We start from the raw sequence: 15,752 nt of genomic DNA, 5'->3' as shown, positions 1-15,752 counted from the left end.
TGAGATATTCTACCGCTTATTGTTTCGCCATTGGTTAAATATTGAGATTAGGTTTCTATGTATAATAAATTTCTATGTGTAATAAAATATCTACACATAAAACACATAAAAAAATAGAAAGTTTTAGACGATTTTGTAGATATCAGACTGGGCATATTATTTAAATCATGTCCATATCTAATTGTAATGACTTGCAACAGAATCTGAGAACTGAGATTTGTATTATTTCATTCATAATTTTTGGTTAATAAATAGAAAAGATAACAAATGAATGTACTGTATCGCGTTTCTTAAATGAAACAATGCATTTTGCGATCAAAATGCAGACATTATAGCAAATAATACAGTAATAGTAGATAATCAGAAAGAAGTAGGGAAAAAACTTACCATAACAGCATGGAAAAGAATTTATAAAGAATTGTGTTACTGGAATAAGCTTCTTTGTGTATCACGAAGTGCATCAGGGAAGGATTCTTAAACAAATTTCGTAAAAAATTACTATCTATCAAATAAATACAATACCAGATTCGAAGAATAATTAATATCAACAAAAACATAATTATTTCATAAGAACACAATATTCAATTATGGAAATAATTATACGTTAAGTTCTGTAATTAGTAACCATTATCGATGACCGACTTTATTCTTGGTTCTCAATAAGCATTACCTTTGATGAAAACATTTTTTAGCGGAAGAAAATAATATAGGAAGAACGAACTAACTTTTATATAAAAAATATAATTAATACGTTTAATTAAAACTAAAACATAAATATGTATATCATCACTCTTACGTTAATATAAATGAAAAATATAATAAAAATAAGAAAAAAGAAAAAGAAATAAGAAAACTGTATTGGTTTCTACGACTTACTTCCACATGTGGAATAATTTATCTGGTTGCCGTATGACCCATCCTAGGGACAGAACAAAGTTATTAGATTAAAATAATCCACAGAAAGTTTTTAATTCATAAAATTTACAGGTATAAAGTGTTTATCTTGAATAAATCCTTTTTATAAAAAATTGCAAGTCAACTTTCGAATAACCAGATTTTATATTTTATCTAGCAACTAGCACATCTTACAAATTGCACAAACACTTGCTAAACACAAATATTGTAACGTTTAAATAGGTAAATATTCCGTAGCACGTCCACACTCCCGCGTTTCGAATATGAAAGACTGTCGAACAATACCGTGCCTAATAAAGACAGATTCGTACTGCTTGTTCATTGTCTACGCTCCTGGACTGTAAGCGAATCCTGTACGCTGCGCAAATGTCTCTGCGCCGATTATATAAGGTTGTCCGAAAAGTGCCTTTCCTTTACAGTCACGGCTTTTACAACAACGCATCTTTATACAAACATAAAACCTAATGTCACAAACGTTGTGATTTTTATCGTGATAAAACAAAATGGATCGTACGTAATTCGATAAAATAATATAAAACGAAAGATGTTGTGCATCCATTATTTCCTTATAAAACGAAACAAATTTTTCGGACAACCTAATATTTCAATTTTACTACAATAAAATAACGACTTTACATTTCGAAAATTGTCACTATTACGCCGCTGATTTTTATATAGATGTTATATATCAAAGTGGATAAAATATGTAAATGCAAAATATATTCAAACTATGTAATAATTGTACAATATTTTACAGAAAATAGTTAATTTAATGATTGTTCTCCCGTGAAGCGTAAGTAATGTTAGAGATATTTGGCAAAAAATGGAGGCTATATCTGCAATCTCCACTAAAAATTGTGTAACTGCTACACACCTACGTAAGTATAATACATAGCATAACCGCTACAATGCTTATAGCTATATCGAAGAAGATACTCTATACGTAACTATTTTCTAATCTCCACATGACGAAACTATGACCCTGGGGAACAGTGTATACAAAGCTGTATTATACATGTACGATGTATATATACATATTTTGCTCACTGTCAACAATATACAAGAAGGGTACTTTTACGTATCCCCACAACAATTTTTTAAAAGCAATTCTACGAGATATTTTGTTGTACGTAACGAATATAGCAGGGACAGATTTAGCAAACAAAAAAAGAAGTTTATATGATATAAATATACATATACGTGATGTGATCTTTTTTCGAGTTATTTATGGTTTATTCTGCTACTATTCATCTTTACCAGTTGTAGAGTGATACATTGAAGTCAATTCATAAGTGAGAATTTTTTATTGCATAAAGACGAATAAAAATTTTCTCTATAATGTATCGAACATAATTATTTAGAAAAACAAAACGGACGAATAAATGTTCTCTTTAAAGAAAAAATTACTGAATAATGAATAAGAATGAGAATAAAATTTTAAATAATAAATTATTTAAGAAGTTGCCGACAGCTTGAATTTCCATGATATGCTGTAGGAATCAACATTTCCAACAACTTCTTCCTTGGCATTTTACCGCCGCTCGGTCTTAGTTTCCGAGATATTCGCAAAAACTGTCGGTAATACTACATGTGTATCTTTAATAGAGTCGCAAGCATAGCTGACACGTTCGCCGCTTTGTTCGTCGTATTGCTTGGCGATTTGTTTATTTACATTCATTAGACATTGATGTTTTTGTCTTTGAACTCTACTTTCCGAATCCAACAATAATTAATTATTTACAACTGCGTATTCAAGACTGTAAGAATCATTGTTGATATTGGATAAATGTATTTAAGTTGAAATAATAACAATAAAATATAAAGCTTGATATAAACTGTAATTTGTATAAACTGTAATTGTTCTAAACCTAACTCATACCATTAATAATAATAATTTTTATTACGCAGTTCTGCAAGCGGCTATAATTCGAAAGATCTGTGGAATACCCAAGTTCGCCCAGTCTTCTTTTACATATTGCATGTAAATGGAAGATGACAGTTAGGTTTACATTAGCTTTCTAAATTCGGCCACTGCAAAGTAGTTGACAAACAATACGAAAATATTGCTACAGACACACAATTATATGTATCATTCACCGTAGTGGTGGTACCGATTTTTGCAAGATCTCGCAAAGCAAGGCCGAATAATGGTAACATGCAAAGGAAGCAGATGTTCAAAACGTCGATTTCTACGATATAGTGAAAAATCATCGAAACCCACGCTGCCAGCAGTTTTCTATATAATAGCCAAATTTTATTCGTTATTCCTTATTCGACAGATTCCCGATTTTAGGATCCTGATGTACAGAGCATCCCAATTTAACCTATAAATGCGAATTGCTCGTAAACTGCCCGCCGTGTAAGAAATATGTTCAGACAGGAATTTAATAGTTTCGCAGGTGTAATTAGTCTTTCTGTAAATAAACGTATAAGGGTCACATTTCCTATAAAAAATGAATATTCTATACATGTAAATTCTGTGGAATTTAGAACACCAACCGACGGTTTGACTTTTCCTGTGTTTACTGCGAGTCGGCCGAACGATATAAATAGAGAATAGGAGGGGGGGGGGGGAGAATAAAACAGGATTTCGAGAAGCGAAGATGGAGAACAAAGAAAAAGAAAAGCAAGTTAAAAGTTAGAAAGAGAAAGAGAAGAGGGATTAGAAGCGGAGTATTTAGGAGATACGGAAGAAGACTTAAAAAATCGATTCTTGCGTTTTCACGAATCAATCGCCTGATTTCCAAAAATATTACAACATTACGAATCGATTTTCTCCACACCGTGCCGTTAAAGGTTATTCCCCGTATCACCATTAACGAAGACACGAAAGATGAAAAAATAGAGTGTATAGAATCCATAAGGAAAATGCAGGATGAAGTTTTTATTTTATTTATTTATTTAAATTTTACAATTTGTCCAGTAGGACATTTGGTAAAATATTATAGCGGTATACTAATATAACATGTGGGTGGCTACCCCCAGCGGGGTACCATCGTCGTGTTTGTTAGGTTATGTCCTTTGTGAGATCTGTTGGGTGTTTCCTTTTTAATCTTCTTTTTATGCTTGATGTGTCGACTGCCAGCCGGTTTGGGTGCGTTGCTATTGTTCTCTGTACCTTCTTGCACTTCTGTTAATCTCCTCCTTGACCGTTGGTATTCCCAGGTCTTTCCGAATGTCCTCGTTTCTAACGTACCATGGCGCGTTTGCTATTGTTCTGAGTATTTTAGATTGCATTGCCTCTATTTTGGTTATCATCTCATTGCTGCTGTTTCCCATAGTGCTATTCCGTACGTCCAGATTGGTTTTATGACCATTTTATATATTTTTAGTTTGTTTTCTATGCTTAGTTTGGATTTTCGACTTGTTAGCCAGTACATTTGTCTCCTTGCCATCTGTATTTTGTCTATTGTTGCTTTAATATGCTGTTTCCATGTGAGTCGTGTATCTAAGTGGAGTCCTAGGAATTTGACTTGCCTTGTTTGTATTATGTGCGTGCCGTTCAGTATAATGTTTGGTGGTATCTGTTTTCGCAGTGTGAATGTAATGTGGTTGCATTTATCGGGGTTTGCTTTAATTTGTTTAACTTGAAGCCACTTTTCTATTTTTGTGATATGTTCTTGTAGTAATGTAACTGCTGTTGCAGGGTTAGTGTGCCTGACTAGTACAGCTGTGTCATCCGCGAATGTCAGTATTTTGCTATTGTTAGTTGTTGGTATGTTGGCCGTGTATAATGTGTATAAAATTGGTCCTAGGACGTTTCCTTGCGGAACTCCTGCCTTGATTTCTTTAACTTCCGAGTGTGTGTCTTTGATTTTTACTATGAAAGTTCTGCTGCTGAAGTATGATTTGATTAATTGGTATATCTACATCGGGAACTGTTTCCAGATTGATTGAAGTAGGCTAGTGTGGTTTATTTTATCGAATGCTTTTTCGATGTCCATAAAGAATGCCGTTCAGTATTGTTTTGTTTCCAGCGCCTGTAAGATTTCATTGACGAGTCTGTGCGTCTGTTCTATTGTGGAGTGTTTGTTTCTGAATCCGAATTGGTGATCCGGTATTAGTTGATTCTTCTCTATTGTGGGTTTTATTCGGTCGTAAATTACTTTGTCTAGTATCTTAGAGAACACCGGAAGTAGTGAGATTGGTCGGTAGGATTTGGTTTTGTGTAGGTCCTTGCCTGGCTTGGGTATCATTATGATTTGTGCCAGTTTCCAAGTTTTTGGAAAGTATTGTATTCTTAGTATTGCCTTAACTATTATTGTGATTTGTCTTATCGCTTTTAGCGGAAGGTTTTTCAAGATTTTGCCGTTGATTAGGTCGATTCCTGGTGCTTTATTATTTTTTGTTTTCTCAATTATGTTTCTGATTTCTTGTGCTGTTGTTTTGGGTATGGTGTAGTGATTGTCAGCTGGTGTACTAGTGGTTAGCGCATCCTCGTCCGTATGACTATTGTGGTTGCTGTTGTTGATGTTCTGTGGGGTGAATGTGTTGCATAGGTGGTTGAAAAATTCTCCAGTTTGCTCTTCGTTGCTTCTTGCCCATGTGTTATCTGCTTTTCTGATTGCTGGTACCATTTTTATTGTCTCCTTTATTTTTTTTTGTGGCTTTCCATAGGGAGTAGTTGTAGTTCTCGTGAGCAGATAGTGACTCGATGAACTTTGTGAACTCGTTGTTGTTGTGCTCTTTTATTTTGTTTTTTTATTTCTTTTGCGAGTTTGTTTAGGTGTGTTTTGTTTTCTTTTGTTCTGTGTTTTTGCCATTTTGCTTCCGCTTTTCTTTTTTCTCTTATTTTTTCGAGGATGTCTAGTGGAACTGTTTTTGTTTGTCTGTTGGTTGTTTCAGGTATAGTGGTTGCCCTTGTTGCTTCTTGGATAGTTTCTGTGAATGTTGCTACTGCTTGATCGATGTGTTCAGGTGTTTTCAGTGGGATGTTGCAGCTGATCTTGCTCTCTATTATTTCTTTGAATATTTGCCATTTGGTGGTTTTATTGCATAGCGTCTCTGTGCTGCTGTAAAGTATTGGTTTGTTTCTGTATGCAATTATTATGGGCGTATAGTCGGAGGTAAGCTCGAGGCTGGGTGCTATGTTTAGTTTATTTGCGTTTAGTCCCTTTGTAACTGCAAAATCTAGCAATTCAGGTATTTTGCTTAGATCTGTCGGCCAGTATGTCGGTCTTCCTGTGGATAATATATTGAGGTTATAATTTCTGATGTATTTTTCCAAGGTTCTGCCTCGAGGTGTGGTGATTCTTGATCCCCATAGTGTGTGCTTTGAGTTATAGTTTTCCGCTGCAATATACTTGTCATCTAAGTGTCGGAAGTAGTCTTCCCACATTTGCATTGTGATTTTGTGTCGCGGCGGTACGTATACTGCTGATAACTGCAGTTTGTTGGTGTTAGTCTGTACGGTAACGGTGGTTGCTTGTATATGTTCCTTACTGACCTGGCTGTGTAGGTGATGATTAATGTCATTTTTTATTACTACTGCCGTCCCCCCGTGTGCTTCCCCTGAGGGATGCTTGGTGTCGTATATGGTGTAGTGTGGTATTTTTATGCAGCTTTTTATTGTGAGGTGTGTTTCTGAGACGAGTAGTATGTCGATGTTATTGCTGTACAGGAATGTTTTACTTTCTAGGGCCCTTTGTTGTAGGCCGTTAGAGTTCCAGGCTGCTATTTTAAGCGTGTCTATTTTTATTTTTTGCTTAGCGTTTTTGTGAGTAGCTGTAGCATGAGTGTGATTTGTTGCGTTTGCTGTTTAAGGATTGCGTTTTGTTCGCTTATCATTTTTGTGAGTATTTCGGTGTTTTTTATGGAATGTTTTATTAACTCTTTGATTTCTGTTGTGTCGTTGCTGTGGTTGTTCTATTCTTGATTGTCTAAGGGTGACGACCGGTTGACTACTTGCGCGTAGCTTCGGTTTCTAACGGTGTTGGTGTTAGTGTGGTTATTGTTCATTACATGCTGTGTATTTGGTGTTGACGTAGATTCTGTGTTGTCCTCTTGCGTGTGGAAATTGTTGTGTGTCCTGTTTCGAAGCGGCGGAAAAAGTTTGCTTTGTAGTTGTTTTCTGACTACGCAGCCTTTGTAACTCGCTGGGTGATTTCCACCGCAATTGTGACATTTTACGTCGTTTATTTTTCCCGTGTGTGGGCAGTTCGCTGTTAGGTGCTTTTCTGCACATTTGACACAAGCCGGGTTCCTGTTGCAGTAATTTTAATGTGCCTGTATTGTTGACACCGCATGCATTGTGGTATGTCTTTTTTTATGTCTGGGTGGCTCGACTGTGATTATTGTGTTTGAGATTTTTTTAATTTCAAATATCTCTTTGTTGCTGCTTTTCGGTTCTGGCTCTATTAGGAATAGCGGTAGTGATTGCTTAGTGTCAAATCTGGTTATATTGTTGATCGTTCTTACCTGGTGTCCGATCTTGGCCAATTCCTCGCATATTTTGTTTGTATTTGTTTTAGGGTGTAGACCTCTGATTACTGCTTTGTAGCTCTTGTTGGATTTGGGTTGGTAAGTGTGATGCCCAGCGTTTTTTTCTTTTAGCGCTTTAGTACTTTCCTGTAGGTTTCTGAGGTAGTTTGTACTTTTATCTGGTCCAGTTTGAGCCGTTTGATAGTGTAGTTTTCTTTTCCTGCCGTGCTGTTTAGCAGATCAATGAGGGGGTCTATTATTTTTGCGTCTATATAGATTGGTGGTGGCTTGGGAGTGTGTGTTCTTGGTTTTTCTGTAGGGTCTGTGTCCATCTCTTCTGTCAGTGAGCTGTAGGAGTTTTGTGTAGGAATTTCTTGTAGCCATTGTTGTCTTTCTGTTTCTGTGGTCCTCCTATCGTTTGTGTTTGTGTTTATTTTTCTTTTTTTGCTGGGAGTTACAGTCTTCCAGCTTTCGTTATGTTGTGGTAAATCCTTGTTGGTATTGCTCTTTCCGTCGTCTTTTTGTATTATTTCCATTTCTATTTCTTTTGTATTTGAGGAGTCCTGTACTTCACTTGTTGTTTTAATTGGGCTCTGTTGGTCTACTGCCCTGTTTATAGCGTATGTTTCTCCTTTGTTTAGTATTCTTATTGATGGTATTTTTTCCATCCTTGATTGGTTCTGTTGCTCTACTCTTGTCGCACAATGTCGGAGGCACTAGATTTCACGTCCGCATAGCTCGACTGCTCGGGCAGAACTGGATGCAGGATGAAGTGTATTACGTTTAGTTTTGAGAACAACCTTTATAAAGTTTTCTTTTCATCCAATTTTTAGGCTCAAACGCGCAAAAGATTAAATTACTTTCCAAGATATACCAGTGTACCAGTATATTAGTAGATTAAAATAATAAAAATAGCAGTCTTAAAACAACTTCTCCTGAAACATTGCATTTTATAAAATGTGTTACGTCGGGCGACCCTCTACCTAGACCAGGCCATACACCTCGGGCCAGACGGAAACCAGATTTTTTTATTTATTTTTTCATTTATTTATTAAAATTACAATCAATTCTCGCGTTGACAATTTTCAGTAATTTTTCTAGCGTGGCACAGTGAGATGGCTAATTATTTATAATAAGTTAGTACTTATTATAGATAAGTATAATTTATAAGTAAGTGTTATAAATAAGTGAATATTGCTTAATTTAGATAGCTAATTGAATCTAGCGTTTAGGTCTAGCGGGTAGTGCCTCTTCAGCCTGCGAATCTGGTCCGTCGTATCAAGTAGTCCAGTGATTAGGTGGGTTCGGTGTTTGTTGACTCTTTTGTTATATCTGTCGTTATATTTTGCTATTTCCTCTTTGACTGTGGGTATCTTGAGGTCGCGATGAATTGTTTCGTTGGTATCATATCAAGGTGCGTCTATTAAGGATCTTAGTGTTTTCGATTGGAAGCGTTGAAGTATTTCAATGTTGAAGATACTTGCTGTTCCCCATAGTTGGATTCCGTAGGTCCAAACAGGTTTTATTACGGACTTGTAGAAGGTAATTTTATTCTGTATGTTTAGTTTGAAGCGTCGGCCCGTAAGCCAATAGAATTTTTTTAGTTTGTCCTTTAGTTGCTTCGTTTTATCTGAGATGTGTTTTTTCCCCGTTAGTCTCTTGTCCAGGATCATGCCCAGGTATCTGAATGAGTCCCTGCTAGGAATTGTTGATGGTGACCTGGGGGCAGGTTTGTTTTCGGAGCGTGAAGGTTACATGTGAGGATTTCTTTTCGTTAATTTTCAAGCTCCATTTATGAAACCACCTTTCCATGGAGTCGAGACTTCGCTGGAGAGTGGATGAGGCTATTGCCGGGTCTGCGTGGGTAGCTAATAACGCTGTGTCGTCTGCAAATGTCGCTATTGTTATCTTGTTTGATATAGGTAGGTCGGCAGTGTAGATGGAGTACAGTAGGGGTCCGAGGACACTACCTCGGGGTATGCCGGATTCTATTGGGAATGTTGCGGAAGTGGCGTCTAGGCATTTAACCATGAATTGTCTATTGGTTAGGTAGAATTTTAGGATGGAGCAGTAGGGGTGAGGTAGGATCTTTTTAAGCTTGTATAGTAGCCCTTCATGCCATACTTTGTCGAATGCCTGTTGGATGTCTAAGAAAACTGCTGAGCAATATTTTTTCTTTTCGAGTGTTTGGCTGATCGTATGGGTTATGCGATGGATTTGCTCCACTGTTGAATGTTGTTTTCGGAAGCCGAGTTGGTGATCTGGAAGTGTTTTCAAGTCCTCTAGGAGTGGAAGGAGTCGATTCGTGAGCATCTTCTCGAATAGTTTAGACAGGGTAGGTAAAAGGCTGATTGGGCGATAGGAGCTGGTTTCGTATATCGGTTTACCGGGTTTAGAGATGAGGGTAATCAGTGAGATTTTCCAGGCCTTAGGATAGTGTTCAAGGCGAAGGATAGCATTAAAAATGGATGTGATGAGTGCGGTCCCTTTTATGGGGAGTTCCTTGATTGCTTTATTGCCTATTAGGTCGTGCCCTGCTGCTTTCTTGGGATTTAGGCGACTGATTGTTTCTATGGTCTCTGCAGAAGTAAAGGGTTCGATAGGAGGGGACATTTGGAAGCGGGAGTGCATGTATTTAGTAACGTCCGCGGCAGCTTTGGAGGAATGGGGTTTGAATACTTTAGACAAGTATTTGGCAAACAGGTCGGCTTTTTCTATAGGGCTACGCGCCCATCCACCTTACGGATGGCGGATTGGGGGGATTATTTGTGGGAGGCGTGTGAGTTTCCTGGAGGCCTTCCATAGCGAGTAGTTGGAGTCGGCCGTGGGGGATAAACTGGCGAGATATTTTTGGAAACAGTCGTTTTTGTAATTTTTTATGGTTTTTGGATGGCTTTCTAGTTGCGTTGTTTAGTTTGCGTTTGTCATCCGGTGTTCTATGGGTCTGCCATACTCTTCTTAGTCTACGTTTTTCTGCTATTTCTTTTAATATGTATTGGGGATATTCTTGTTTGCTGATAGACGTCTTTGTCGGTGTGGAGAGGCGGATGGCGTTTATTATGCTCGTGTTTAAGTATTCCGTGGCTGCTTCAATTTCTTCCTTAGTTTTTAGTGACGTTAGGGCTGAAGTTGAGTGAGTAAAGACTTCTCTAAAGAGCTGCCAGTTGGAGTGTTGGTTGTGAATGGAGCGATTAGGTGTATTCTCGATTATTGTTGAACTGACTGTTGCTATCACGGGGGAATGATCAGAGGAGAGATCAGCCGAGGAGTTGATTTGGACGTGTCTTGATGAGATATTTTTAGTTACGAAGAAGTCGAGAAGGTCGGGTATTTTGTTGGTGTCAGTGGGCCAGTATGTGGGTTCGTATGTGGTGAGGTAGTTGAGGTTGTTGGTTATTATGCTGTTCAAGAGGTTTTTGCCTCTTACTGTAACCAGTCTACTGCCCCATTGGGTGTACTTGGTGTTATAGTCTCCTCCAGCTATGAATCTATTGCCCAGGGTGTCCAGGAAGTTATCAAAGTCTTCTTTGGCCATGGAGTGTCTCGGATGGCAGTATACTGCTGAAGTGGTGATTGTACCATGACAGTCTTCTATTGCTACGTTTGTTGCTTGGTGGTAGTCTTTCTGGAATGATGGAAGTTCGTAGTGCTTAATACTTGTTTTGATTACGATTCCGGTGCCACCGTGGGCCTTTCCGCTGGGGTGTTGGGTATGGTAGAATTTGTAACCATTTATTTTCAGATAGTTTTTGTCGGTGAAGTGGGTTTCCGATACGAGCATTACGTCGATTTGCTGGTGTTTTAGGAAGAGTTCTAGTTCAAATTTGTGTTGCGCTAGACCGTTGGCGTTCCAAAGAGCTATGCGCCTTGGTTTTATTTTGCGCCGGGGCGTATTAATTTATCCATGATGAGTGTTAGTAGCGATAGCAAATTATTTATTTGCTCTGATTGTTTCTCTATTAGCTTTTCAAGCCTAGAGAAGTTGTCTGTGTTAGGTGAGTTGGGGACACTATTTTGGGAAAGATCCCTTTGGCTATTCGGGTTATTTTGGATGCCTTGTACTGCTTGGGCATAGGAGGTTGAGGTTGTGATGAATTTAGTAGGACTGGGTGTTTGGTTGGTTGAGGTGTTTGGGGTAGTCGTGAACTTCGGCGGGCGGGTGTTTGGTTGGTTACCTCTTTTGCTCTGAGTTTAGGGCACCTGTTTGTGTATAGGGTTTTATAGGCTGAGCAGCCTTTATAGTTGGCAGGATGGTCACCTTGACAGTGGATGCATTTCGCTGGGGTTTCCGGTGATTTAGCGCACTGGTCAGTGGAGTGAGTGCCTGCACATTTAACGCAGCGGAAGGTATGGTTGCAGTATTTCTGCGTGTGACCGTACCTTTGGCACCTTTTGCATCGCACTATTTCTTTTTTCACAAGCGGTGGTTCGAATTTTACTATTGCGTTCATTAGGTGACTGATATTGTAAATTTCCTTATTGTTAGGCTTTTGTTTTATGTCTATAAAAAATAAGGATAACGTGTCTTTCGAGACTCTATGCCTTATATTACTTACGTTGATGACTTCGTGGCCGAGTTTTGAGAGTTCGTATTTGAGTTCGTCTATGCCTGCTGAGTGGTGGATGTTGCGTAGAACCACTCGAAAAGGTCTTTCTTGTTTGAGTTGGTACGTGTGAAAGTTGGCGTTCAAGGTCTTAAGCAGTTTGGTGATTTTTCTGTATGCGTCAGGGGTTGTCGGCAGAATTTTTACCTTGTTGTTGTTAATCTTCAGGTTGTAATCGTCCTTGGAGATATCTCTCTCTAAGGACTTGGTCATTGTTTGTATGTCGATGACATCATCCACAAATATTGGTGGGGGAGGGGGATTCTCTGTGCTTGTTGGTTTGGCGGCGGGTCTGCGATTTCCATGGCGTCGTTAGTGGATTGCAATACGGCGAACCTGTCGTGGGTGTTTATTTGTATCGTTGATTGTTCGTTCCGGGTGTCGATCGTGTTTGGTTTTGATGTTTCTATTTTCCGTTTCTTTGTAATATTAGCGTCGTTGGTGCGGAGGGTTCTGCTGCACTTCTGCCACGGAGGAGGTAGCGCGAGGTAGTTGCGAGTTTGCTCAGGGGAGCCTGGTTGCGATTGCTGGGCCATCATCGAGCTAGTCAATTCGATGTCCGCTCATCCTTACTGCGTACCCTCAATAGTCTTAAGGACCCATTGTAAATCTAAGGAAGTTTCCAGCTAAGGTCCTTCAGACCCAACGAATATCTTTTTCTAAATTGCTTCTTTTAAGAGTATTGTATACTACGGCTTGACACGGGAAAGTTAGTTTTTCACACGTACGATGCTTCCCACTAGCAGCTTTCTATCGAGGGCGGTTAAGACCCTTCCTAGTCCACCAACCTTCGTTTATCCAATCAGGAGCAATGTATACTGCCCTCACTTTCCTGACCAAAATGTCATGAACAAATCCGATGGTCCCGTGCGCTGGACACACCCATCACTAGCTTTCCTACGACACAGCATCGCCACTGTACCTTACTTCTCCTGCGGCTTCAGGAGGGTCAAGTCAGCGACTTCTCCTACGCCATCAGGAGGGTCAAGTCAACTACTTCTTCTACACCGCTAGAAAAGTCAACATGTCAGTAACGGGTTAATCAACTATTACAAAACTCTAAGAGCCTTGCTCTATCATCAACGAATATTGTGCCAGTGTATCGCGTCTCTATACGCTAACTCATTGTCGACGATATATTATAAGCAACGGTGTAAATTAAGTGGAAAAATATATAATTTATAATTCTGTGAGTCACAGTGTTATACAAACTGAGTCACCCCTATTATCTCAACAGAAATCAGGGGATCGATTAACTCGTGGTGTCGGTTATTATAATCGTAACGGGAATGTACGACTCCCGTTGACGTCTCTCCTCGCGATTGCGTCTCCCCGCGATTGGTCGAAAATCCAAAATGCTTAATATTTTAAAATACCAATAAAACGTAGAAGTCCCTCTTGTGGTGAGTCCCTCGCTTAATAAAAAGTATGTTAAAACGACTTAATTTGGTTCAACAAATTAAAGGACTTTGCACAGAGTAGAAACATTTTTAATGTTAAAAAGTTATACTGTTAAAAATATTGTGCAAAACCGAACCAATGAATACTTTTTGTTACATACGAGTAAAATAGAATCCAAAATTTTTGAAAATTGTTTATGGTAACTTAACCTTCATAAAATGTTATTTTTATGCTTTCTTTTCATATACTGTCCATGATATTAAATAAAGATTTATACGAAACACTTGATTATCGGTTTTGTTTTTCTCTTCACTATAAACGCATCGTGGAACGGGCATATAATATAATCCCGACCGTAGATAAACATAAAGCAAACCTAAGCGGCATCTAGCCCACATCAAAGTGCAAATGTAAAAACATTATTCATGGATATCTCGAAATCTAAAGCCGAGCCAAGGTTATATGTATAGGAAAGGTGTGCAAAATCATGATTGTGACAATACATTCAAAAATCACCGAAATCTATGATGCGGGCCTTAATCTGTATAATTGCTATAGCGGCACTCGACAACAAAACTTTCGACAACAAATTTTAAAATTTAGTATTTATGTTACATTGCATTTTACGTGTTAAAGATATGTATAACACTATTATTTTTTATAACAGTTTGCATAATGCACATATAATATTAAATACATTAATTAAACCCAGATGTATCAATTTTCTCTATGTAAGTGCATATTCATCAAATTTCTCCTGCATGCACATTGTATATACAGGGTGGTTGGTAACTGGTGGCACAAGCGTAAAGGGGGCGGTTCTACGCGAAAAAAGAAGTCGAAAATATACAATAAAAATTTTTCGTTTGAGGCTTTGTTTTCGAGAAAATCGACTTTGAATTTTCGTTCGTTACGCGTGTACTTTATCACGTCTCGTTATAACGGATCTCACTGTAGATCGTTGTCTCGATTGACGTTATGTTGATAAACACTTCCAATGTGACCGAAGTGTTTTCCTACCTATTAACTTACTATTCGACTACCATCTTACTACCATCATGTCTACATACAGCAATCGGGAATATACAGACATGATACTTTCGTTAGGTGCGTGTGGTGGTAACGCATCAGCCGCAGCTGATCATTACAGACACCGGTATCCCAATCGTTGACATCCTTATAGACGTGTTATTCAAAGAGCAGAACGAACCCTCGGCGAATATGGTTCTTTTGAAAAACTTAGACGACATGGTGGTAGTCGACGACGCGTTAGTGTAAATGTTGAAGAGCAAATACTAAAGGACGTTTTGGAACATCCTGACATAAGTGCAAGAAACCTTTCTTTGCGGTATAATCTTAGTTGCTTCACGATTCTTCGAATTCTACACGAAAACAACTTACATGCTTATTATATCACCAGAGTACAAGGACTTATGCCTCATGATAAGATTTCGCGAAAGGCATTTTGTCATTGGTTGCTTCAACAGCATGCCAACGATGCAGAATTTCTGTTAAAAATTTTATGGACCGATGAAGCGAAATTTACAAGGGACGGCATGTTCAATGACCATAACATACATAATTGGCAAAATGAGAATCCTCACTCTATTCTTGAAACATATTTTTAAGTAAGATGGAACGTAAACGTCTGGGCTGGCATTATCGGACATCCAATTATTGGGCCATATTTTTTTCGAACGTCAGCAGCATATTTCGATTTCTTACAAAACAAACTACCGGAATTATTAGAAGATGTACCGCTGAGAACTAGAGGAAGTTTCATTTTTCAACAAGACGGTGCACCACCACATTTTAGTCGTCATGTGAGAGATTTTTTAAACCAACATTACCAAGGCTGAATTGGTCGTGCTGGAACAATAGCTTGGCCACCACACTCTCCTGACTTAACTCCGCTTGTCTTTTATTTGTGGAGCCATATTAAATCAATTGTCTATTCTGAAGAAATCGCAAGTTGCGAGCAATTGAAAGAAAAGATTATTGTAGCCTTTCATACTTTAAAACAATCGAATACGTTAGAAAGTGTTCATAGAAATTTAATTAGAAGAGCAGAAGTATGTGTTCGGCAGAATGGGCAACATTTTCAGCAATTTTTGTAATAATAAACTTTATGATTACTTCGTATTATTTCATTATGTATTCCTAATTTTCCGTTACGGCAAAAACAAACTTAAACTGCGATAATATCCATCGAGACAACGATCTACAGTGGGATCCGTTATAACGAGACGTAATAAAGTGCACGCGTGCCGAGCGAAAATTCAAAGTCGATTTTCTCGAAAACAAAGCCTCAAACCAAAAATTTTTATTCTATATTTTCGATTTCTTTTTTCACGTAGAATCACCCTTTTTCCGCTTGTACCACCAGTTACCAACCACCCTGTATATATCTTG

General features: G+C 38.2%; 1 long non-coding RNA gene across 1 annotated transcript; it reads right to left on the bottom strand.

Annotated features, from left to right (window-relative positions):
• Positions 1-395: 395 nt before the first annotated feature.
• Positions 396-1,189, bottom strand: LOC117162226 (uncharacterized). The gene is made up of 3 exons (XR_013058595.1): positions 986-1,189; positions 877-919; positions 396-473 (listed from the first exon to the last, which is right to left on the bottom strand). It is a non-coding gene; the product is annotated as an uncharacterized LOC117162226 (long non-coding RNA).
• Between the last annotated feature and the right edge of the window lie 14,563 nt (positions 1,190-15,752).

This window comes from Bombus vancouverensis, chromosome 6 (assembly GCF_051014615.1).
Source record: "Bombus vancouverensis nearcticus chromosome 6, iyBomVanc1_principal, whole genome shotgun sequence".
In the NCBI taxonomy this organism is placed as follows: Eukaryota; Metazoa; Arthropoda; class Insecta; order Hymenoptera; family Apidae; genus Bombus; species Bombus vancouverensis.
This window is presented reverse-complemented; position numbering and strand designations above follow the sequence as displayed.